This window comes from Buteo buteo, chromosome 1 (genome assembly GCF_964188355.1).
Source record: "Buteo buteo chromosome 1, bButBut1.hap1.1, whole genome shotgun sequence".
Taxonomy (NCBI): domain Eukaryota; kingdom Metazoa; phylum Chordata; class Aves; order Accipitriformes; family Accipitridae; genus Buteo; species Buteo buteo.
In genome coordinates, this window is record NC_134171.1 from 4,218,071 (window position 1) to 4,244,626 (window position 26,556).

The 26,556-nt window shown below is 39.3% G+C and overlaps 1 protein-coding gene across 3 annotated transcripts in view; it reads left to right on the forward strand.

Moving 5' to 3' along the window:
* Positions 1-26,556, forward strand: part of CTNNA2 (catenin alpha 2) — a 559,270-nt gene that overhangs the window by 29,486 nt on the left and 503,228 nt on the right. For 2 of the 3 annotated variants that reach the window (XM_075048065.1, XM_075047894.1), the window contains exon 1: positions 16,924-17,065. The exons of the other annotated variant lie outside the window; for it this stretch is intronic. The gene's annotated coding sequence lies outside the window, so the exon portion shown is untranslated. Of the gene's footprint in view, positions 1-16,923; positions 17,066-26,556 lie in introns of those variants that run through there. 3 annotated transcript variants of the gene reach the window in all.

The window sequence follows — 26,556 nt, forward strand, 5'->3', positions numbered from 1 at the left end:
AGCATGTTATACGGACACATTTAGTACATGGTCTGCTGATTAGCTTTCCATTTCTTAGCCACCTAGTAAAGCTTCGTGGTGAAGTTACCAACTTCTTAGCATGTAACCACATATGACAGAATCGTGGCTTACTGTCCCTGTGTGCATCCATAGCAGATGCAAGTTAATTTGACTTGAGCAATCCTAGAATGAAAGAGAATCAAACTTACCTGCACTGGCTTAATTCTCTCGCAAGGCAAGGGAACATGCATGAAGAAATGTCATGCTGTAACTTGTAAGACTCCGTACTTTCCTCTTGGATCTGAACACTACATTACAGATTGGACCAAGGAAAACACTACTTGGGCTAGGACTACCTTTTGGCTAACATTCAAGGATTCGGCTGTGGGATAACTTAAAATTCAGGATAATTGCTATTTTGTGAATGAGACTGAAAACTTACAAAATTAGGTGGTACTTTGTAGTTGCCTGTTCTAGTGGGTGTTCTGTTGCCAGATGTTGTAATCTAATTGCTTTGGTGAAAAACTAGTAAAGAAAGATGCTTTTTGAAAAGGACTTAATTAAAAAAAAAGTGTTAATAAACATGAACAGAGCAATATGAAATGGATAAGGATAGAAAAGACTTCACTGAGTGTCACTGTTATGGATGGTTCTGCATGAACATTAGGAAGGAAAAATAGATAGTTAGGGTTAGAAGTTGGGACTACAACTGTAAGAACAGGTTCAAGTTTGGCAATGTAGATCTGAAGCCCTTTATATGTAGGGATCTGAATCTGCAGTTTTATCTTTAATTGAAATTTTTTTTTAAAATAAAACACATTTTCTTGGTATATTTGAAAACTGTTAATTCTAGGAGAAAGCAACTGATATTTTTAATGACTAGCTGTTCAGAAACAGCCTAGCATATAAAAAAACCACACATCATTTTGCTTCTGTGTACACAAAAGAAAAATTGGATATTTTCAAGGTTGTATAACCTGTTCCTTTTTTTTTTTCCCTCTGTAAAAGCTGGATGGTTAGGCCTCTGTATAATTTGCCGAATCAAATGTTCTTTCACATAATCAGTGATGGATGGAATGTACAGATGTTTCATCATCATTTAATACCGAGTAAACCTCTCTCCAGAGTTTCTCCAGATCTCCTTATCTGTTATGTACCACACTGTTTAAACCTATGACTGATTTTTGCTATACTAAATCCTTTCCACAGAGTGACTTTCTTTAACAGTATGTCATTGATTATTTTTCCTATATCATTCTGTTTTCAATTTTTTTTATGTCTGGTCTTCTGTTTTTGTTTTTTCTTATTTGGAGGGGATGTTGGGTACAGTGAGTTATTTCAGGACGAACCTATTTTTCACTGGAAGGTGGTATGAGTTAAAAAGCCTTCTATCTACTCTAGACTTACTATTTATTGTGGCTCAGCTGAGCACAGCAAAGTGTTAAACAGCTGTATTACAGCAACCGTTTGGCACAATGCAGTAAGTCCACAACTCAGATGACACTGCAGTCACTGTGAGAGAGGGACAGTAACAGCAGACTGATTAAACATCAATGCCTTGGAGGAAAGCTTTGCCTTGCACCCTGTGACTTGTTTTTCTTGCTTGTGACATCTTGCAGAGCTTTGTTTAAAATGTGCATAATTTTGTAGATACAGTACTTACAGACTTTAATGAGCAGTAAAGATAAACCAGTATCGCTCTTGTTCCCCTGCTGAAGCTCTTTTCATGTAGTGTCACTAGCTGCTCAACAGCCACATTTATTCTGAATGTCTTGTACAGCCCATCCAGTCCACAGGAGAAAAAACGTCCCTCACTCTTTTTTTCCTACGACAGACATTTTCAACACATTTTCTATTCCAGGTTTATGAACCATGATTAATCCTGCAGTAACATCTGTCCTTGCTCATCCCACAGCTGTGCACGACCCCCTAAAATGTCAGAGCACAACTCCCCCACTATTCCATAATCCTCTCACTTTGCTGATAGCCCTGATTTGGCTAAAAACTCCAAAATGTGAATGCTGGAGGAGGAGGTCAAATTCATCCCTAACAAGACAGTTCTGACAAAACCATGTAGGAGGATTTCCTTTCCTTTCAAACCTGGAGGCATATAAGCAGACCAGAACTAACAAGTGCCAGATATAAATCTGGTAGAAATTGGTATCTTTTTAGTTGAATGGAGTAACACAGCTTTCTCCCATCTGATGATTTGGCCCTTCATTTCTCATTAGTAAGAAATAAATACATTTTTATAGACAGAGGAAAAAAATAAAAGTTCTGAAGACTGTTCATCAGTTCTTGCGTAACACCATTTGGATTAAGTTGGAAAAACATAATTAAAACCAAAAAATTTAAATTTCTCATGAGAAATTAAGTGCAGTGCGCTTCCTTCTTTCTGTGTATGTGTCTGACCCTCTTGTTTCTGTTTACTTTCTGCAATATTGTAAATTATCTAAACAAAACTGAATCTGTGGACTACAGTTATACTGTGCTTTTTACAGAGAAATGGTTTTGTGCTGTTCTCATAGTAGGGGGAGAGGCAAGAACTTGACATTGACCTCTGCTGTTTGCCAACAGCCAGCTGGTCTGGCAGCGTATGTATACTAGCAGGACAAGTGGGTTAAGCAAAGCTTTATGTACCACGTGCCATTTCTTGCAATGAGGGGTGCAAAAACCTGGACACAATAAAAGCTGGGGAAACTTTCAAGATTTTGAGGAGCATGTATAGAAAACACAGGACAGAAATCCACGTAATACTATTCATGGAAGAGCTTATTGCACTTTATGCATAAATAACTGAATATTGGGGTCCTTTTATAATACAGGTCCTTTCCTGGAAAAGCTGCAATACCTTGCCTATCTTAGGGTCTTTCATAACTATATAATTTTGACTTGATTTTTGTAAATACAGAAAAGTTTGTGGCTGAAAACTTTTTATTCCCTCTATTTAAATTTGCAGTGCAAAAAATTATGTCCCCCATTCAAATTAGTGCAGGTTTTGTCTGGGAAAGCATGTTTGCCCCTATAGGACCATGAAGAACTTGATAAGAGAAGAGGTGATAAAGAATTTGGGTGCCTTAAGTGTTTACTTCATTGTAAGACCCAGTTCCTAAAGAGGGATATTGCTATAGCTTAACTACTTTGGTTCCTAAAAAGCTATAAGTACATACATCCTTCCCCTGAGAGAACTTACTAAACTACCTAAATTTCTCCTACACTGCACAAAGCATGATCATCATGATTGCATCAGTGGCTATTTGCCGCCCAAGGCTGCAATTCAGGACCATACCTTCAGATCATCTGAGGAACCTGAGCTGATGGATATGTTCCAGCACAGGATGGGCAGGACAAAAAGCGGCAATTGGTCCCAGCTGTTAAGAGCCTGGGAAGAAGATCTGGATTGGAGGCCAGTCTGTCTGAGGGATTTCAAACCCACAGTTCCCACTTCAAGGAGTGGGCACAAAGCTAGAAGTGCTAACGTAACTGTTGGAACTGCCTGTCCTGCTGTAGCTGAACCTGGGCATATACATACAGAAATGCATAATTTTGGGACTTTTGCAGAGAGAAAAAAAAAAAGGCAGAAACCTAATTTAGTAGCATTTGCTAGAGCCTTCTTGTTCACTGAGTAGGCTGCAGGAGGTGAGGGGAAGGGGAGCAGTTCCCAGTCCTGCTGTTTGGCATGAGAAGTAAAGAAAGAACTCAGAAACCACTTATTGCCTGAAACTGTAGTCTACTCGTCTGCAGTCCACTTTTCCTTTAGCATTGGAAAGACGGTATTTCTAATTTCCATTTTACTGATGCTAAAAAGGTTCTAGGATGAAATGTAAAGACACAGGAGGCTCGGAAGGCGCATATGAGCCAACATGCGGGAGGTCTGCATAACAGCCAGAAACAGCACCTCCTCTCCTGTGCTGCAGTTCCACGGCTGAGCACTCTAGTACTATTGCACCACTTCAGAATAAAGGCGTCCGTTTTACTTCAGTTTACACTTTGGTTCCACATAGCTAGCACCTTATTTTTAATTTCCTCTGCCCTGTCGTGACATATTTTTCCAAGTGTACATCATTATGGTCATTTACTTCAGAAATTTGGATTGACTTATTAAATTGCATCCTTTTCATCTTTACAGATGAACCATATTTAATAGCTGTATTACATAAAGTACACCTACCAGGACTACTCTGAACTTTCTTGAAGGGCAGTTCAGTTCTGTTCCACCACATTTATCTAAGTATCTAAGTCTCATTTTGAAGATGCCAAATGTTCTTTCAATTACTATTCTGGTCACTTTTTGAGTTTCATTATAATTTATAATGATACAGTTTTCAGAGAGAATCTGAAGATAAAACAGAGAGAGATTAGGCAATTTTTCAAGAGATATCCACTGTCACCTTATAAAGAAAAAAAAAAGATTCTTATAAAATAAGAGTCCTCAGCATATTAGAATGTATTGGAATACCTAAATGTGTGCTTACTAAGAAAACATTCTTCCAGAAACTTACTGTTTGGAAGTAACATTACAAAAAACTCTGAGAGGGAGAGGTGAGATGCATAATATGATAGTATTAAAGCTTATTTGCTCAATATCTCCTTCTTAGAGTTTCAGCTTAGATCTGATGTCCACGCAACTATAACTCATCAAACTACCCTGTAATTTACATATTTATAATTCCCTGTAACTAATAAAAGTTACAACAATTAAGGTCTTAACTGAACAAATGGAGGATCTTGTGGTAACAACCTTTGCTCGCTCCCTCCCTTTTCACCACTGTTATTAGCATTAGGTGCTTCATTATGTCAAATTCAGATCGTGCTACTCCTTTGTTCTTACAGAATCTTGTGTTGCGGGCAGTAACCTGGCAGCCTCCCTCCTATCATCAGAGGCTCCCTGTTGTTCTTGTAATGTGAAAGAGGGAATTTCATCTGGAGGCAGCCTGAGGAGCCAGTATACATCATCATCGTGCCTTTGCAGCACTGAAGACAAAAAGAGTTCAAGATAATTTGTCATTAATATATAGTAGACCACATCCTGTGGCTATTGCTCCAGGATTAGGCATATCAGGGTCAAAGGAGATACTTACTTAAGACGTAAGGGATTTGGATGCTTTGTTGTGTTAGCTCCTTCTGTACAGTTGGGATTTTTTTTTAAGAGGAACCCATGTTGTAAATGCAGGCTACATAAGCCTTGACCCACTTTTGGGAAAGGGATGTTATAACACATTACCTAAAAGGCTCTTAAGATATTTTTGGCCACTCAATAAATAATGAAAATACATATTCAATACTTTAATGCAGCATACTTCTTAATATTCTAAATGGGTCAAGGCACCACACCCATATTTACTTTTAAATAATGCTCATCTTTAGTGATTGTTTGCATGTCTTTTTCCTAAGTCATTAGTAAGATTTTTACAACATTTAGAGTAAAATAAATCCCAGATTTGAACTACTATGACAGTTTTTTACTGTTAGCTAAGTTGAGAAAGTATCAGTAACACACAGCTTGAGTGCCCTTCGTGGGGTGGCCTGTATTGGCCATTGACTTTCAGAAAATCAGATGCTGAATGGTAAGCTTTCTTTTTTTTTTCCCTTTCCACATCGTCTTGAACATCTTTATTTTGTCATTGGCTCTTATGATGAGTATATTTGTATGATTGTGCTCCCTTAAACGTGTTCATAGCTAGTGTAGCAATTACGGATATTCTTAGTACTCACCTGCTTTTTACTGCTACATAAATTTGCACCTGTTGAGCCTTTAAACAAGTTGTGTTATACATATTGACTCCCAGTTTCTTTTCCATGGTTTCTCCATGTCTAGAACCTGACTGACTGCATGATGGCTCTGAGTGATAGCAGAAGTCTTCTTCAGACATACACATTCACAGAATCAATGTCTGTATATTCCCAATCAATGCTGACACGTATAGCAAAGATACATAATAAAAAGCATTGATACACACCATTTTTCTGTGCAGATTACAGAAGTACAGACACACCTAAACGTGTGTGCCAACAAGTATGCTGTCCTCGAGCCAAATGTCTTTTAACAGAGTCAGAGCCCTCACATAAAGTACTTGTTTTCTCATCAGCTTTATACAAATAACCAATTTCCCAGGAGCACTTCCCATTTTACTCCCTATTACTCTAAGCTCTCCCATACCATATGCATTTATAACCTGCTATCAGGACAAAACCATTGAAACATTAAAATAAAAACATAAAATAAATATATCTTGCTCCTTGCAAGTCAGCTGCAGAAGTCCTATTAATGTCAGTGTGTATGGTGGGAAGGAAAGTTAGCTAAAGTTTGAATAAAAAAAAAAGTCAGGAGTTTCTCTAACATTTCATGATAAGAATCATTTTTCATAGGACTACATAACATCTCATATACAGTTATATGGACCATCCTTCTCTTCCATTCTCAACTGCTTAACACCTCTGAGACAACTCCACCGTTTGGGGGAGAAAAGTCTGTGTTCTATGCCTTCAAGCACAATGCCTTTCAGCATGTGCTGAAAAAATGCAGGTAACACTGGCTCCTGCAGTTCCTCAGCTCATCAATCTTAAATGTGCTCTTTTCTACCTGCTTTTTCAGAATATTATACCCTCTGCCCATCTTTACCTTCTTTTTCAATATTCTCTCTGGCTATCTTGTTCCTTGCTTCGGGACGTTCCCTCTTCCTTCTTTCTTAGCAACGTTAGAGCACCAGAAATAAGCTGCCATTAATCAAATGATTTCTAATTTCTTGACAGAATTCAAGCATATATTGCTGCCATGTTGTAGTTCTTGGATCACACTTTGAGAGATTGTGGCATAAAGCAACATAGATGTCAGTCAGTCTTAGGAGATACTATCAGTCGATAATCCAAAAAAACCTCCCTTTGCATTAAAACCCACGATTAACCCATGTGTATAGGACACACCTGGGTTAATTTCAGGGAGGCATATCTATAAATTTTAATTAAAGAAATATCTTTAAGTGTAATTTATCAACTTTATTGCCCTACACAAATGAACTATATCTTTGGCAACTCCTTCTCCAACCTATAGTTCTTATGTTCTGATGTCAAAAAATCTAAAACCTGAAAATACCCAGTCCTTTCTATACCTCTGAATGTGAAGACTCAACTACCAATTTGGTAAATACTATCCCTCCCTAAAAACTTTGAGTCAACTTTACCCTGTTGTAAATGTACTGACACAGAAAGACACTTTTTTTTTTTTTACTTGCACTATTGCCTAACACTATTGCCTAACACTTACAGTGGTCCACCAATATTAAATGAGTTCCTTACGTAAGATTTCAGCAATGAAGTCTGTACGATAAATTTGTGCTATTTTTATGTCTGTACCTTTGAGAGTTCACCTGTTTCTTATTTATAAAGGACTAGATGCAATTCCCTGTATCCACTTAGATTTCACTTGGCATTGTGCTACTGGAACAAAAACCAGAACTGTTAACATTTTCTGGCAATGGCTTATATCTATACCATTGACTTCTATTTCAGAAACCAGTAGAAACAGTTTAGCCAATGTTAAGTGTCATTTATTTTTCAGTCACTTGTTATACAGAGCAGTAAACAAAGTCAATTAAACTAACAATACTGTATCTAATGACATTACTCATTTATAAGACTAAAGCTATGTTCTCATGGGTTTACGATTATGCAGATATAAGTTAGAGCATTTGAAATTAGCCTTCATCTTGACTTTGACGAATACTGAAAATTAGGGCACTGAAAAAATGCCTGGAAAATTTTCCAAAAAGGAAAAAATTTCTGTTTTGACAGAAATGGCTTCATCTTGACATATTTATAATACAAAACAAAGCTAAAATAGAAAGATTTGTAGGAACTGTCAGAGCAACCTGTTTTGATTTAATTTGCCAAAATTCTGTTATGAAAATTACTCAGTTTTTATAAAGTATTTTATGTAGTTTGCATGAAGAAATCAGGAAATCTAATGCATCCTAGTACCCTGTCAGAGAAATTTCCAAATTTGGACAGTGGTAGCTCTCCCCCCACCCCCCCCCCCCCAACACATTATTGCAAGTCTTATGATTATTATAGTTTGCTAGATGTTCCTTCAACATTTCTGAGCAGGTTCATTAATTTAATTAACGAGCATTCTCTGTTTTCTTTCTTTTTTTTTTTTAAGGGATGGTTCATTCAGCCATCATTCAAATATGAAGAATGCTTTGAAAATGTAAATATTCCTGCAGCATCATTCCCATTTGAGGCGTGCTTTATGTAAGGCATGTAAGGCCTTACGTAACTCTTGACCTGATCGATCAAGAGGTGCAACCGTTTTCAGAAGTAATAAGCTGCATAATTCAATTTCAATGTGCACAGCATTTTTGATATTGAAATCAAGATTTTTCTAAATGTGGCATGCTCATTTTACATGGAACATTCTTCTTGCATTTCTCATACTTCTCTCACAATTAAAAGGTCCATGTGGATTTTTGGAATGTCATTTTCTTTCTGTTTGAAACTCCATCCATCTCCAAACTGGAAGTGGATGAGCCTGCTGCTAGATAACTGTCTGCCTTCGTAAGCTTTTGTGATTATTCACACTGGTCATGACAAACAAACACAAAAAGGTATTCTTTATATAATTCTTTAACTGTCAATGAAAAGTAAGGACAGGGCAAAGGGGTCTGAAATACTCCAGGCTTATTGCTCATGATTTATTAATTTGTTCATAATCAAACCCCCTGAATTTTATGTTGCTGTATTGCTACTGTAGATGATAAAAGACTTCTTAGTTGAAGTACATGATCTTCAGCACAAAAAAAGGCATGACCTTTCTAAAAAAGTTAATTAGCAAGAAAGACTCTAAATTAGGGCAAAAGGTCCATTAAGATGCAAGAACATTTCAGCTTACAACAGACTGGTCACCACCAGCAGTAGCTCTTGTCATCAGCTTTCCGTTATTTAATTTTGTTCTTGATTTTTCTCCTCTTTTTTACTTACAGCTGCTGCTCCTTTAGAAAAATCAACTTTCTGTCATTTTCATGATTCATCAAGGCCTGAAGGAAAAGACCAGAATCATCCATAGTCTTTTCATCTGTGATGCAGACTACTAACAACTTCATTAACTTTCTTCAGGCCATGTTTTAGTTAGAAGTCTTTTGTGCATTTTTACAGATGTTAATGGAAAGATGCATCATCTTGGGCTTCTGTCAATAGAGAAAAAAAAGAAATTAGAAATTTTACATACTTCAAGATGTGGGAGATAATTTCTGTAAACATTATTGTGTCTAAACCAAATCTTGATTCTATCTCACCACTACTTTGTGCTCACAAGATAGAAAATATATTTAAGTGATTGCATTTCTTCCGATAAAAAATGTTTAGCAAGTAATTTATCACAAGTATTTGTTTTAACCCTTAAGTACATACATAGAATCTTTAATATATCACAAACAAGAAATTATAAACAAAAGCATGGTTAATAAAAAGAAAAGCAAGTTTCTTTTTCTTGTAGACCAAAAGTTCTACAGCTAATTACCTCTAGATTACCAAGATGCAACATCAAATATGGAGAATCCCTGTCATGTTTTGTCTACTACAAGTCTCATAAAGACAACAGGAATTTGCATACTAAGGCCAGAGAGAGGATCAAAATTTAGCCCAATACTTGTAAATGACACTGCAGAAAAGTACTATGATTCAGTGGAGGAATCCAACAATTTTCACGTGGATAAGCAAGTACCAGATAGCTTTCCATCCTACCTCAAATGTATAGAAAGCACAACAGGATGTAATAATCAAAAAAGCAGAAGGTTGAGGACAGTCATTTCCCTGAAGTGAAGCAAATCCATTGGCTGTTTTCTTCAACAGAGGAATACTTAATGAACTGCATTTGGAGCCATGACAGCACAGAAAACCCTTCTGTTCCTCAGACTGAAAATTTTGAAGAGAGTCTTTCTTACTATGTGACAGTTACTAGGATATTAATCCTTCTCCCTAAGCCCTTCTTTGGTTAGGAAAAGAAAGGAATTCTAGGGACAGAACAGTTCCAGAAGACAACTTCAACTAGTTCTGCAAAGGCATGAGCCAAAAATACATACTGCACTTTTTAATCTGTGCACCTTCTGCGTATTTCCTCTACCACCTCCTGTCCCGTCTCTTACACACTCAGCCCAGCTCCCTCCTTTGGTCTCTCTCTCACTTGTCTTCCTCTTCCCCCATAGACAAGACTACCTGAACATACACTCTGTGTACATATGAACTACATTGTCCTACAGTTTGCAACATAATTGTTTACCTCTGATAAGTTTCACTAACTGAGATCCCTAGCAAGAAAAAACTATATTCTGGCATTGCGTAGGATTCAGAGTCATGGACAGATTTCCTGTTGTTTTGATGAAGTGTGCAAACATAAGAAAATAGAACTTGTTTTCCGAGGAGCTAACAACATCAGTAGCACAAGACACGAAGTGTTTACAAACAACAGATGGGAAACAGCTAGAAGGTGGTGGTCAACATGAAAAGCAGCGCTCTCCGCTTAAGAGCTGCTTATGTGATCAAGGTTTCTGTAGAGAGAAGAGCCTTGAGGAAAGATAAAAAAAAAATAATTCTGATATATGTATAATTAAGACAACTTAGACATGTAAAAACTGAGGCAGCTTTAAAGTCAGTCATTCAAGTAGGCTTGAGGAAGAGCTGAGAAGTTACACTTTCCTGGGTCTCAATCTTTTCCCTAGCTCCTACCCCTCTCCAGATAAAACATGATTCATTTTATAAATGTGAGAGGACCATTTTATGGCACTTGAATTGAATATTCCAAAGTTTATAGCATGTTCTCTGAATATACGCAAGATTTCTAAACCCTTCTTTCTCCACCTCTCCTTCAAAATATGGAGGTGCAATAAATCTACTGCACATTGCCCTTCTTGCAATTAAAGGATGAGAGATGACCTCCATGAGCACACACCCCTGCCCTGCTAATAGGTGGCATCAACTGAAATTCAAAATAAAATTTTAACAGAATTTATAATCTATTCCTGTGGTTTTGAGAAGTAACCACTTAAGGAAAAGGCCTTATAATAGTCTGCTATAGTGATCATTAATCTAGTCAACATTAGTCCAACAGCAAAAAGCAGGTGTCTTTTTTGCATTTCTTTTGAATTTTTAGAGTCAGCTTTCTGAAAGAAGTGAAGGTAGATGCCCTATCCTCTCCAGCATAAAAAAGTGGATAGCCATACCTCCTGTGGTTTGTTTTCTTTTCCTCAAAATAAACTGCATCAACTACTTGCCTTCCAGTTACTTCAGAGGTACAAGTCAGGGTAAGTCCCTGGATGCTCCAACTGGCAGATTCTTTTGAGCCAGAGAAAACAGTCAAAAGGGGTGGCAGAGGCCATGGCAGGCAGGAGACTCTCAGTGTCAGAACCCACCTTGCGTATGACTCTTTGTACAATATCCAATTTATATGACCTGCAGGGTGTGAAGGCTTTACTGTTGCTTACTGTGCTGCTCATGTTAATATCTAGCAGAAAAGTGTCTCACTGCAGAGGAGCAGGAAATACTTGCAACCCAGTGCTTAAGCAAATGTGCCAAAAATGACATACATAAACCAAAATACAGGCCTTTAAAATACCTACCCAAAAGGTACCAAAATGTGCTCAGGGGCAGTGAATGATTTTGGTCAATCCCTGTATATTTTTGTGCACTCAGACAATCAAACCCGAAGAGTAGTGTCTTATTAATACAAGGCACTGAAGTATCTTTCAGAGCTGCTGACCATCTCCCTTCAGCATAGGCAGGCAACTATCTACCTTAAAGAAACAACCTATTAGTTGGTTTGTCTTTAAAGATAACTGAGCCTAAAAGAAGCTAAAAGCATTCTAAGTTCCACCTGCAGCTTTCAAAGTCTGCTCGAGTTGCCCAAGATACAGATTCTCCTCAATTTCCCTTACTTAGGTATTAGGTAACTGATTCTTTCCATTAAAAAATCCCACTAGTCTTAGCTTTCCTGTTCTCAGAAATTATCTTTTTCAATAAAGCACAAATGTTGTCCAAATAGGAATAGGGGTTCAGGATTAGGTGGTGAAAGAAACAAAGTCCATCTAGATACAAAGAGGTATTGAGATAACAGAGGAAATAAGAACTCAAAAAAGTTCATGTTCTTGAAGCAATAATCGAGACTGCTTTTAGCAATAATCTCTTCATGTAGAAGAAAGTTCTACAACAGAAAAGATGAGCAAAAGGTGTGGAGGTTTTCTTTTTTTTTGTGTATGCAGATACTATGCTGAGACTTTATGCTGGTGCAAGGGGGATAATTCCTGCTGTGGTATTTTCATGAGAGCTAGATGTAAAGATAAAAACATACTTTGTAATACTTCAAGAAGTGGACTAACCTATTTTAAGACTGAAAACATGTCAATATTAGGTCTTCCTGAAGAAGTTGATATTGTACAGTATTTGGATGCTAGGAAAACAGAAGAAGACAGAGAAAAAGAGCTAAATGACATGATAGGTATTTTACAGCAAAACCTAAATGCCCAGTAGTTAAGACAAACATGGGGAAAAAAAAGATAAATTGATTGTTACATTAAAAAAAAGTTTTTAAAAAAAGAAAGAAAGCAAAAAGCTAGAATTAGCATTAATATGTAGCATTGTGATTGTATTTAGAAATATGCTCAGATTAATTTTAGATCTACCCTCAGTGTACATGCTTCTTGTATGATGGAGAATATAAAAAAATCTAGATTATTATCCCCACTATTCAAAAATAACTTTGTCAGAGAACACATGTAACGTAATTTTATGGAGAAAATCTTTATTTGTGCGATATCATGTCACAGCTATTGTAATAATAGGTAACAGACTATGGCTTGATCACTACAGTTTTAAATGGTACACAGAAAAAAATTATTTCCTGTACATTACATTACATCAAGGTACCTGCTATCTAATGTTGTCATAAAAAAAATAAACAAGAAGATAGAAAAATATTCAACAGATGATTTAGAAAGTCAAGTCCAGATCTGTCTGGGCATCAGTAAACTATAGGTCAGTATTTGAAAACTGGGACTGGTATGTGCTGAAATTTGCTATGCGATACCCTTGGAACCACCAGTCTGCCTATATAACCACAAATGCCAACATAGAGTTCCTTAAGCAGAGAAACTTAAAACACCCTTGATCTCCTTCGCTTTTTATCCTAGGGATCATACAGCTTTGAGTTCTTCAAAAGCAGTGAAAGTGCACTGCACTTTACAGAACCTAAATGCTCTTTCTGACACATACTCTCCACAACATAAATACTGCAAATTGTCTACGGAGCTCATAAGACACTGTGGTTTCCCTGGTACAGCTACCTTCTGGTTGATCACACCACCACTGCAGATCTAGGTCCTGCATTAATGTCTTTCAACAACGATCCCACTCATTTCCTGATGGCCTTTTATATAGATAAGGACTACTACACCTACAGGAGGTGACTGCGCACAGTCAGAGGGTTCATCTGGCACGTGGTGGGCTAAAGCTGTGGGGTGCTGCTTCAAGAACCCCAACACTTCCAGGACCTTTTGCCCATGCATATGTACGTGTCCCTGAGTGTGGGTTCTCCCCCGAATTCTGCACATCGCCCTTCTACTTCAATCAGCTGCTCTCAGTAAAAGCTAAAGTGAATGCAACTTGTATCTGACCAGTTACTCCTTTGAGTAACTACGTATTGCAGAACTCAACATGAAAATCTTCAGTAAAGGTAAAGATTAAATGGCCAACAGGGACCAGGCTCACTGACAAATGTGAAGCAGATCCTCTTTGTATTTTTCTGTTGTTCTTATTCTAATCATTCTTATTTTCCATGTACATGCTTAATATTCGGGTTCTAAATTGTGAGAGACAGCTCCACAGTTGGCACAGAACTGAACCAATGTGTATTTACAATAAGCACCCATGCATGTTTCACTTAAGCAGAATAGTCTTCTTGTCTGTCTTGCTAATCAAAGTGCCCAATATTTCTGATGCTTCAGTGACGTCTCTTTTCTATACATAGCTGAATGTTGGCAGTGGGAGATCCCACGGCAGTTGCAAGCATTTGTTAGGAGCTGTCAGTTGGCCTCCCTTGCCTGGTAAGAACTACATTCATTTACAGAGCAGCTTAGCAGCTTATCTCAGTCTTTAGTAAACAGTGGCAACAAATTCAGTTTTCTTCCTTTTCTTTGAGACAGTTAACAGCGATCAAAAATAAGGGTAGTTTCAAAAATCAGTCAATGACCTAAAGGAAAGAAAGAAATGTCTAAACAGCAGACAGAGCCCTCTTTCAGGGCCATGAGAAAAATAAGTTCTTACAGCACTTCCAGATTTTCAGATTTCTTTATCCCATTCTGGCAGACCTCTTAGCAACAGTCCAGCAATCCATGCCTTCTGTTTTATATAAAAGTAATCTGGACTAGGTAAGTAATCTGATTTGTTTCTTAAATTGACACACTTTGAACACAAACATGCACAGATAGTTGAACGAGTCCTTTGGTTTGAATTTACAAGAGATGTATTTGCAGCTTAGTTACTAGTGAAGGGAAGAAGTCATATCATTTTTCATAATCATGCTTATTTACTACTTGTGGTTCTTATATGTACACTATAGCTCATGCTCATTTTAGTCAAATGCCTGGAGAAACATTTAGCTGACATTCAATTAGTGATGTAATGCACTGTGATAAAGGAGTAGGTAATTTACTATGTTCTATTTGGGAACCTTGCTTGTTTCCATTAATATTCACAATAGACTAGCCAGTTACAACAAAGGAAGGCACTGCCCCTACCTAGAAGAACTAGCAATCCAAAAGATATGGAGTACAGAAATGAAGGCAAGAAACGGAAGGCCTGTAAAGGTTTCCCAACATCACATGGCTCCGTTCAATTGGATGGAAAAGACAGTAACAGTACCTAGAAAAGTAATTTGATGCTACCTGAAAGCCCACTAAAGATGCAAACTAAATGCCTGGTTTGCCTTACAGCAATAATTTACACATCATCATAAAGGGGAGGTCAGCCTAGCACGATCTCTGTTTACACATGCAGAATAGGTCACGTTTCAGTCCTAAATGACATTGTGAGGTTAAAATAATTCAAAGTATTTCTGAATGCTACTGACTGTGACTACTTACATCTGTTATATGGCTGTACCAAGTACATGCCGTGATGAATCTGATCACATTTAAATTCATACTTAAATGAGTTCTTGCCTGAGAAATTGTTTTCCCTGCTTCGAACTCTCCCCTGGACTCTGTTGTTGTGCCTTGATAAAGGGAATTAAGGTTCCAATTCAGCTCCCTTCCTCATTTGTTCACTGTAAAAATGAATATAGATCCTGACTCTATTTTTCTCAGGCTGGGAAAGAGAGAAGAAAAAGACTGGCAACTACTGCCTCTACTTGAGGCCTAACAGATACCTGTACTACTAACATCATTCCCTTACAGGCTGAGGCAGGGAAATTGTTTTGGCAAGTTCCCTCCAAGCCTAAAACATGCAAGAAAAGGTAAAAGCATGGAAGGATTCACCCCCCTCCTCTCCTTGTTGCCTGTGAGTTTATGTAAAAAGCTGGGGAAGCAGATGGGTGCCACAAGAAGGGCAAAGGATGTGCGAAACAACAGCAGTCAGTGGGATTCACACTGCCTCGAAACAGCAACGTCCCTTCAACGACACCTCCACCACAGGGATCCTCCGCCACTGGGACTTACGGGACTTCAGGCTCCGCGATTTTGGAGCAGGATGGTGGCAGCATGTTCCATCCAAAAGGAACAGCAGAAGGTGCTGCAGCGTAGCCAAGAAGCTTAAGCTTGGTAAGGTTAGCAATGCAAGTGAAGTGACAGAAAAAGCGCAAGGCTTTGCGGAGAGGGACAAAACCTGACACTTGGTGCTGAGAACGCAGGGCTGTACGACACCCAGGCAACAAGAAAGCCGCAAGCAAAGTTTTCGTAGTTTAAGAGACCAGGTGAACCGAAGTTCTCGCAATCGCTCCTGACGGTATGCTCACCAAGCACTTATCTTCCCCTGCGTAGGATCAGCACTGGAGCAAGGGACCACGACGCGAACAAATCCACGTAACCTCCCTCCGGAGCTCTCTGTCCGCCAGCCCCTCCTGTCACCGCTCCCAGCCCCCCGGAGCCCCCCGCCGTCAGCCGCAGCCCTCCCTGCCGCTGCCCCTCGGCCCTCCTCACCCTCACCACCCGCGCAAAACCGGACACGCCACGGCCACCGCACCGCACCTCGCCCCGCCTCGGTGCCGGGACGAGCCGTTCCCTCCCGCTTCTCCAGCCCACCGGGCCGGTTCCTCCTCGCTCCCTCCATCCTCGGGTGCCCTCACCTCAGCTCTCCTCACCTCAGCTCTCCTCACCTCAGCTCTCCTCACCTCAGCTCTCCTCACCGCCATTCACCCCGGGTCTCCCTCCGAGCCCTCACGGCCGCCGCCCTCTCCCTCCCGGCCCCTCGGGCGCTCCCCTCACACCCCCCCCCAGCCCCAAACCGCCTCCGCCGCGCCGCCCCCTCTCCCTCCCTCCCTCCCCCGGCCGCTTGGTAACGCCGTTTCCATACTCACAGCAACTGCGCACTGAGGACGGCCCGCAGCCGGCCCGAGGACCCGCTTAACCGCGATCGGCAGCAGCGGCAAGGCCTGGCCTTCCTCCTCCTCTCCCCCCCCCCCTCCTCCTCCTCCTCCTCCCGCCTCGTCACCCCCTCAGCCGGCGGCGGCAACGGCGGCGGCGCAGGCGCGCTGCCTCCTCCCCTAGTGGCTGCCGCGGGGAGGCTGGCGGCCGAGGCGGCAGCTGGCGGGTTCCCCTCAGAGCCGAGCGAGCGCGGCTGAGGGCCGGCAGCGGAGAAGGCGGGCGGGAGGCGGAGGCGGGAGCCGGGGTGTGTGTGTGAGGGGGGGGGGGGGAGCGCAGCGCCGCCGCCGGGGCCGGTCGCTGTGTGAGGGAGCCGCGCCGCACACCCAGCCCCGTCAGTAACCGGCGCTGCTGGGGAGGAGGAGGAGGAGGAGGAGAAGGAGGCGGAGGAGGCGGCGGCGGCGGCGGCGGAGAGAGGTTCTCCCACCCCCACCCACCGAGCTGAGGTGAGGCCAGGGCAAAGCATCCTCCTTTCTTCCCCTCGTCCCTTCCTCCCTTTCATCCTTTCCCCCCCTCCTCCCCCAGCTCCTTCCTTTCATCCTTCTTTCCTTATCCTCCTTCCCCCTTATCTCGCCTTCCCCTCATCCTTCCTTGCGCTTCCTGGTCCTCCTTTCCTTTCTTCTCTCCTTAGCCACCTTTCTCCACTCCTCCCCATCCCCCAGACTCCTTCTCCCCGTGCCCACATTTCGTACCCACCAGAAATAATGATCATGCCTTCTTTTTCTTTTTTTTCCCCCCCCTTTTTTCTTTTTTTTAAATGCAATTTTAATTCTCGCCCAGTGAAAGAGGGAGAGGGAAAGAGGCAGAGTCGGTCACAGACAGAGATAATCCCCCCTCCTTTAAAGAATGGATTTGAATTAATGGTCATTTTGTGGTGTGTGTATTATGGGAAGAGGGGGATTATATTTAGGGAAGAAAAGAAAGGGTCAAAGGTGTGTTGTTCCACTTATTCATCTATTTACCTAGCATCACTTTGAGGTGAAACCCAGCTCCGTATTATTTTAAGCCTTTCTTTTAATTATCATTATTGTTATTATTATTTTTTTTAAATTATTCTCCTTTCTTCAGGCATCAGAGGTTTCTTCCTCCCTTTTATCCATCCACCGTGCGTCTCCGTAATTTACAGTCGCTGCCGCCGCCGCTCTGATTGTCTCAGCCGGGAGCCGGCGGGGAAGGGGCTGGGGGAGCAGGGCTGTGCCGTGGGGAGGGGGCTGCGGGCGCTGGCAGAAAGCAGCTACCTCCATCCCTTCCCTCTAGGCCTCTGCCAGGGGCTGAGACCTTTCGAACCACCCGCTTCGTATCCCACCCGGAATCCAGCCCGAAAGGTGCTAGCTCCCATCAAAGGATTTGCTCCGGTGGCAAACGAGCGAAAGTTCGAAACGCGGCTTTGTCTTCCCGTGGAGCGCGCTGGGGACGGCAACAGAGCTGCGTGGAGGTCGGCCGAAAGGCGACGGCCAAAGTGTCTCGGTTGCATTGGCTTCTGGAGTGGAAGAAGTTTTGCTTAGATGTGGTGGTGGTGGCGGGGAGCGGCGTCGCAGGCGGCGAGACTTCCCTGGCTGCCTTGCCCATTCGGGAGTTGGCGTTGTGGATGCGTGCGCTTAGGGGAGCGTCGGTGCGCCAAGGGTTCGGGAAAGTAACTTTTACATATTTACGGCGGGGTGTAGCGTGAGGAGTAGGTGGCATGCACCTGCTCCCCTCTAGGTTGGAGGGCTGAATGCTGTCCCTCGTGTCTCGCCGGTTGTCTGCGATGCCTGTTTTCTTTCTGAGGTGATGCTCCATCAGTTGAAATGATCAGTTGGTGGTTGTATTTCTCTCTTCATCAGTTGTGTAGTGGCAGAATGTTTATTTGACTGTTAGCATGCTTCAGACAATTTCAGCCTTTTTAAGCTTCTGTTTGCTGAATTAGAAGTTTGTTTATACTTCATCAGGATAGATATGTTTCAGAACCCCTGTTATTTTAGAAATCTCTAGATACCACAGCAGCCGATACTATAGCAGAACTCTATCAGCCTGAATAATATTAAAACACACGTTATACGTTATCTTGGCATGTATTCCCTAAGAAATGTTGATTCTGCTAACTTGTCAAGATTGCAGCGAATGCTGTGTGTTTTGGAGTACAAGGTACAAGATAAGTAGCATAAATAGGGGTAGTCTTAAATGATGTTGCCGATGCGAACAACAGATCTTACTGGCTTTGTGCCTATTACAATGCTGCTGGTTTTCCTTTTTACCTATAGTGTCTATGATTGATAATATGTATTGTGTCAGGTTTTTTATACTCCAGGTCAAACAGAATTCTTTCCAGAGGAGAAAAAGTATTGCCCTGAGGGATGAACTTTTGCACTCAATTGTGTAAATCATTGTTTACAGAAATACCACCTCAGCTGTGTACAAGATAGCTGTAATTCCATTAATGGGCTCTGTGGATGACAAAAGCCTCAACAGGAAAGCTCCGGCGTCACTTGAGCCCTTACATGGAAATGCAACCCTAATTTATGCAGATTTCTGAAAGCTCTTTTAATATTAATGTCGAGCATGTATGGTTCTACTGAAATGCCTTTGAACCACTGAAAACCAAGAGTATTCATAGACTGAGACTGTAAAGCCAAAGGAAGCAGTTAGATCTTCTGCTCTGACCCCTTGTCTATTATAGTCAGTTGGATTTTATCCAGTTACTTTTGAGTACAATAACTTGCGTTTGACTGAAACCTATTTTCCAGAAAATTTGGAATTTTGATCAGAAGACAGTAAGAGGTGGAGAATCTGCTGTTTATTAAGTTAGTTGCCTTCAGCTTCCAGTCACTGGTTAGTGATGTGCCTTTCTCCACTATGCTGAAGAACTCTTGAGTATTTTTTTACCATGGAGGTATTTACCTGCTGTAACCTGGTATGCCCTCTCTTTCCTATTTGCAGAAGACAAGTGAACTAAAATTCTTTAAATTTGTCACGGCGTGCATTTTCCTCACAACTCAGTTTCTGTGGCTTTTTTCCCAAATCCACTTTTTCAGCATATTTGTGAAAACATGAGCTGGAAACAGCATGCCAATGCCTTGTCTCAGGAGTGTTTTATGAGTTTAAGTATTACCTCTCTAGTGTTACTCTTCTGTTTATACATCACATGTACATATTTAACCTTCATCCGCAGCACTGCATTTTGATCTCCTTTTCACTGGGTATGCTCACTGTGGCAAACCCTTTGCAGGACTGTTTCTTTCCACAAGAGTTCATCATTCTGTAGGCTAGCATGTGTTTATTGATTGTAGCTTTATAACTTTGTACCTGGCTTTTTTTAAGAATGTTTTGTTTCTAGGATAGGTTGAATATACCAAACACTCCTGGTCGCTTTTTGTAACCAATTTATCTCAGTTATGTAGCATTCTATCAATTTATAACATGCAGATTTTGTCACAATTGATTTTGTAGACTTACATATAACTGAAAAGGTATTTCATGGTAGTGGCTTCACCTTTGGGGAACTCCATGTTAATCTGAGTTACGTTGTGATGCTTTCTTCTCAAAAGCTGTTTTTTATGTTTTAAGATGTCACTTAACCAGTTCTTCACCTGTTTAATTGGTGCTATTTTGTCGTCAGGCTGTCATAGAATACTACACCAACTGCCATAGAAGTTTATATGTGCATATGGATATTTTTAGCAATTGGAAGTATCAATTGTGTCAAATAATAAAACCAGATTCATTTAGAGAAGATCAATTTTGATTAATTTTACTTCCTATTACTTGTTACATAGCTCTGATGTATCAGGTGTACCTCATATAATTGTTCTTAAATTATTGTTTTTCCCAGGACTGCCATCATTCTAACCTTCCTGTAGCTATAAACACTGTCTCACTAGCGCTTTTAGAGTACAGTTGTAACAATGGTGTTCGTTCAGACTCCTGAAATTTCCCCAGTATTTCAGAATGGCTAAAAATTCATGCCGGTGGGATAGATATCTCCTTGGACACTTCTGTGAGAACCCTATTCTATGGTGATCTTTGGTCCTGCTAACCAAAAATTGTTGCAAAGTAATACTGTTTTAACTTTGTACTTGCAATGGACTGAAGAAGTAATTAATCATTCTCATGAGGTACCAGCAAATCATCCTACTTCTTTGCAAATGCAGAATTACTTATTGAATGTATCTGCCCTTTTGCACTATTAGTGTAGATCAGAGTCCCTGTTTAGTGGCACACCTGTGTGAGGGCTAAGATTTCTTTTGTTCTTACAAATCTGTGCCTCCCTCCTTTTTTTTTTTTTTGCTGTTGCCAAGAAATGTCTTCATCCTCACCTATCAGTTTTTTACACTTACTGTTTCAAAAAGTATGGAATTTGTTATCCTTTAATACTTTTCTTCTTGTTATGTATGGCTTCTTACTTCTAATAGCAGTATTTATTGAAATCTGTTTTGTTGCCAAATTGTAGTAGTTATGACAATGCCTTCTAGGTATTACATGCTGTCTGAACACGCGAGTATGAGATTTATTTTTTTTCTGTGTACGATGGCAGAGCCATACAATTTATTACATTTCAGAGCAGAGTCGGCTTTTGCTTTTAATATAGCGTGTTTCAAGGCTTGGCTAAAGAAAGCTAAACTTTTTATTTATTTTATCCATACTTTGTTCATAGACAGTACAAAGCATAGAACATACTTTGGTTTTAGAAATAATACCAAATGGTAATGGAAATATGAAGGGCAAGTATACAGAAATAAATAATACAATATGTAGTTGGAAATGGGAAGGGCAGGCATACAGAAATAAAGAGTAACGACATTAATCTAATCGTAATTACAGTAGCATACTTATGTCATAACTTGATTGGAGTTTTTGTGGCTCAGGTCTGTAGAAATTGTTTCCCTAAAGCTAATTTGAGGTAAGATGCAAGAAGAAGTTATAAAAAGAACAGAATTGGAGGGGAAGGTGAAAGTGACAAAAAGAAAGTTCTATTTTAGAGGCTAGCTAAGAGCTGCTTCTTGACTAAAATAAACTTGTTTGTTTCATATAAACTAAACTTTTGTTAGGATAAACTTTCTTGAGGAATTAGATAAACAATGAAGTGTATCAGTTGACCAGTGAGAACTTTCCCAAGGCACAGCTTCCATCACAGCAGGCTTCTGCAGGAAGCAGAAGTGGCTGAGACTCTAGTTCCTTTGTGGAGCTCCATTACTGATGGGTAAGGTCCTCCAGCTGTATCAACAACACCGTGAACCTGACTGTGATCAAACTGCTTCTAAGTCTAGCATGCCTTGAACACTGTTGGAAAATAATTGCATTAATATTTTAATGTGAAAGAGACAAAAATGTTTAGGACTTCTGTAACGAGTAAGTTGAAGAGATGACAGCAAAGAACAGAAACCAGGTTTTGGCCCATTAAAAGAAGTCGTTAATAACTAAGTTATTCTTGTATTCCAGCTTCTTACTGTCTTATGGGAATTCGTAATACATCTAAATATATCTCAAAGAGTAATAACACTGTTGTATTGAGTCTTCAGCTGGGCAGGCTCAGAGCTCTGTGGATGTAAATGAATTTTGTCTCAGGTTTCTGGATAAAAGCTCTACATCTCAGTTTTCTAAATGTTTTCCTGAACATCATACCTGAGCCATTGAGAGTACTAAGATATCTCGTTCCAAACAGTGGTGGTATACAAGAAGGCATTCTTGAAAGTTTTCAAACAGTAGGATAGGTTGAAGTAATATTTACATAATAAAACATCAGCTGTCCTAGGAAATGAACTTGTTGTGGGCATCACTTACCAGTACAGTTAGCTGAAAATCAGGATTTTCGTGTTATGGAAAATCCTCATCTTTGGGAATAGTGTTTTAGTTTGGGTTGTAACAAGGTGGCAAAGTTTAAAATTTCCAGCAAAATGAAAATTATTTCCCCAAGTAGGAATATTGCCACCCCCCACCAGCCCTCGATATACATATTTTGTTTCAAATTTCATTTTCTGTCATCATACAAAACATTTTGAGTTTATGGGGAGCAGGAGGAAAGCTTTTCAATAGTTTTTTGTTGGATGTGTTGACAAAGCACCCCTTTCTTTGAAGTCCTTTTACTCTGCTGAATCAGCATCTCTGACAGCAAGTTGTGGTTTTTTTTTTTCCTTTGGAATATTTTTTGGCTAGCTACACTTTTCAGTCACATCACCCCTTGCATTAGTATTCTAGTATTGAGAACAGTAGAGAAACATTTTCAACATTGCTGCAGAGACTGCCCAAGTTTTCAGGCTTCTTAAATAATGAGTATTATTCGGTTAAGTGAAGGTGAATCCTGTAACAGTAAGAACATCTCACAGGGTTTTAAATTGAGAGGTAAGAAAAATAGTAGATTTTGGAGTTATGCAGAAGAATCTCTGAGTTTAGAATATTTAAAAGCTATTTTTATGGATATTCCAATCTGTTGTTATCACTGGTATTATAATAATTATTATGTGACATTTCTCTCTCCTGTGTACTTGTCCTTTTCTTTGAAGCTATGTGTTTTAAAAACAAGTATATGTTACATTATGCTTAAAGTAGACAAGGATATTAGAACAGAAGACAATCTGAATATAAGTGGAGCTTAAATTCTGAATATACTTTGCTAAGCAGAAAGTGGGAGTGGTTTCGGTCAGGCTAGGCTCCCCGTTGCCCAGGTGACTTCTGCAAATGGGACTTAAGCTTTTAAGTTACTTAAGGCTTCTTGTAAATGGATTAATCAGTTTGTCCTTTTCTACAACTAACCAACTTTAATTTTTAATAGTCTATTACTTACTAACAAAAGCCACCCCTCTATATTCCATTGACTCTGTCTTTATGGAAATTCTCCATGAAAGCCCATTCAGCACAGCAGGGACAGCTAAATCTCTCAGTTGTCCAAGTTTTACTTGTAAGAAATGGATCAATTAGAAATATTTTATTCCTCATATTTTAAGTACAGAAACTGCATCCATACTGTGCAGAGCTGAGAAAACTGCTTTTATGAGTTCTCTAAAGTTTTCCGAACATCAAAAGAAATTCCGAAAAACCTCTTCTTAAAGATTTAACTTTCAGGTTAGTTTATGGAGTAAAATACTACTACAGAAGTTTAGTAAGCACAGGTTTTATTTCTATTGTAGTATCATAATGTTAGTAGCAGTAGTTGTGTCCTTTCCAAAGGAATTGTGTTAACAAACATGAATAAAACCTCTTGAGAAGTGGCATAAAAATATTTGCAGTTTCATTTGCTCAAATAATCTTGAGACAGATATATTTATCTGATAAGATATTTTTTTGCTCCTTCACTGCCTCTGGAAAAACATTTTGTTTTTCACTCCTTGGTCTAGTGAGATGTCCTCTTTAGTGTTCTGTAACTTTGGAGTCAATTTACAGATTTTTGTAAATAAATAAATTAATGAATGTAAATAAATAGAGAATAATTAACTTAATGAATATAAATAAATAGACAATAGAGGTGACATCCTCTGTCATTAAATATTATCTTCCTTGAACATTTATTGAATGGTCTTTCTTTCTGATATAAAATATGATCAGCTGTGATAAGTTACCCATGGTTAATTCTTCATGTGAGTTCGTATCTCAACTGTTGCATATCCCCCACTGGATGCAATATTGCATCTGTAAGCAAGATGGGGCTAATGCATGGAGGTTAAATTTTTTTATGGCCAGTGTTGTGTAATAGAACATCTGATTATTTTGTTAGATGAAAAAAGCATAATACATATTTCCTGTTAAGATGACTAGATCTCATGCTTAAACTCCTGGAAGCTAAAGCTGCTGTTGCTTTAATAATGCCACCATATATATTGAGAAACTTTGAGCATAGAAGCCAATTTCTTTTTGTTTTTTCTTCATCTTTGGAAAAAATCATATGATGAAAATGGTTATTTCAGTTTTTACCAAAATGGAAAAGGTTTTATAACTTTTTAAAATTGTGCCAGAATATTTCAGTAAAATAAATTGTATCATCTGTGCTTGATTTTGATTGAGAATTTATCAAAACTCTTCATAAATAGTTATCCAATGGTTACAAATGTTGACTGTTTAGATAACAAAAGAATGTTCAGCCTTTCAAGGAAAGGTATAAAATGACAACTAAAATTTCAGTATTAAGAAGTGAGAAGCATCCAGAGCAGGAAGGATGCATGTTTTAAGTAGGTCTTTTCTTCTTTTTTACAGATGATGATAAAAGTACATTCATCTTTTAGGGCCAGCAGTGCTTGCACATAACCAAGCCTGGCTTTAAACAATTGCCATTTATTTTTCCTGTTGTTGATTAAGATTAGACTATCACTCATCAGCATTAGCAGTCCTGTTTGAAATAATTTAGCAGGTTAAATCTGGAAGTAGGAGAACAGTTCTTCCGTTTGTAAAATGCAGGAACGCTGGTTAATTTAATTCTTGCAATTAAAATCCACAGGTGAATCTTTAAAATGAATTTACAGAATTGCAAAGAAACAACTACCATTTCTCATCAGTTAGAAAGAAACAACTGCCATTTTTTACCGAGTTTTTTTTTGATCAGGGTCAAAGTGAGAGAGATTCATGTATTTTTATTGCAGCATATGTACTCATTTCTAGTTCTTATACAAATAGTCTTGAGTGCTTACTATAATCAAGTCAGAAATGCAAATTCAGAATTACAGCTGCTTAGTCTAATTTTAAACATATCTATTATCTCTGTAATCTACATTTCCAGTGCTTAGATGCTACGCAGAAATACTTCTAAGAAAAATAAATTGTCAGGAAGTCCATGAATGAAGGAGGATGAGGCTGTGTAGGGATAGAATAGGAATAAATAGTTTCAAACAAATATTCTAGTTGGCTGGGAGCACTAGTCAGAGCCCTCAGCAGTATGCAAAACTGTCACTTGTAGTTGGGTGGGCTGCTCATGCTTTCTGTAAAATTCAAGCCTATTTCATTCAGCTGACAAAATGTTTTGGACTTTTGGACTTGCTAAATACTGTTTCTGGGTCACATCTGATATCTAGTGAGAACAGGAACATCTGAAAAAAAAAAGAGAGAAAAACTGTTGCTACCTTATGATATAATTTTACTTGCATGGCTTAGGGAGAATTCAGTGTATGGCTAAGGCAGCCAGCATACTGAATCTCTGGATGCTTTAATCTGCTCTTGCACACTAAAAAGTTTTTAGGTGACTTGCATCCTTGAACAAAGTTTTTTCTTTTATACTCAAATTCAAACCCTTGCATTCAGGCCTAAGCCCAGGGAATATTGGGTCAGTGCAGGTCAGAGTAATGAAACTGTACAGGTGCTTTCTAGATGCTAAAGAACAGTCAGGACACAAGTCCTGAGCAGGATTGTCTTCTACTTATGCTCCGTTTGTGTGAAAACCAGCATCAAACCTTATATAAATTTTATCGTTCCCCTGCGTGCTTTCCTCATCTTCTAAATAACTTAAGTGCATTTCCACAGCATTTTCTACAGCCTTACAAATACTTTTTGGCTTGCCTTGCTCTAATTCTATATTTACTGCCAACAGTATTTTTTTTTTTTTTTTACAAATTCAGCCTAAGAACCAGAAAACATATGGGGTATCTATGTTCGATATTTACCTTCAGTTGGCAGGGTAAGAAATAGCATTTCATTATTAATTTTTATAATATTTAATATATTTAATTATAATTTCTTTACTGCAATCAGAGAAACGATCACCTTGCTTCTTATGGACTCTTCTTGGAATACCAGCCAGAGGTATTTTATGGTCCCAGGTGATCTCAAACGCTGCAGCATAACCTAATTTACATGACAGAGTAATATGGAAGCATACATTTTGTGCAAACATAGCCAAAAAGCCGTCAGAATTAATGTCTTGAAGTAGTTGAGAAAGCTGAGTGACTGTAGTAGCCATGGTGACTTTTTTTTTTCTTTGCTTTAAGTAGAAATATCACTGATTAGTAGTCTTCATGTGAGCCTTAAACCGGGTATCCATTCA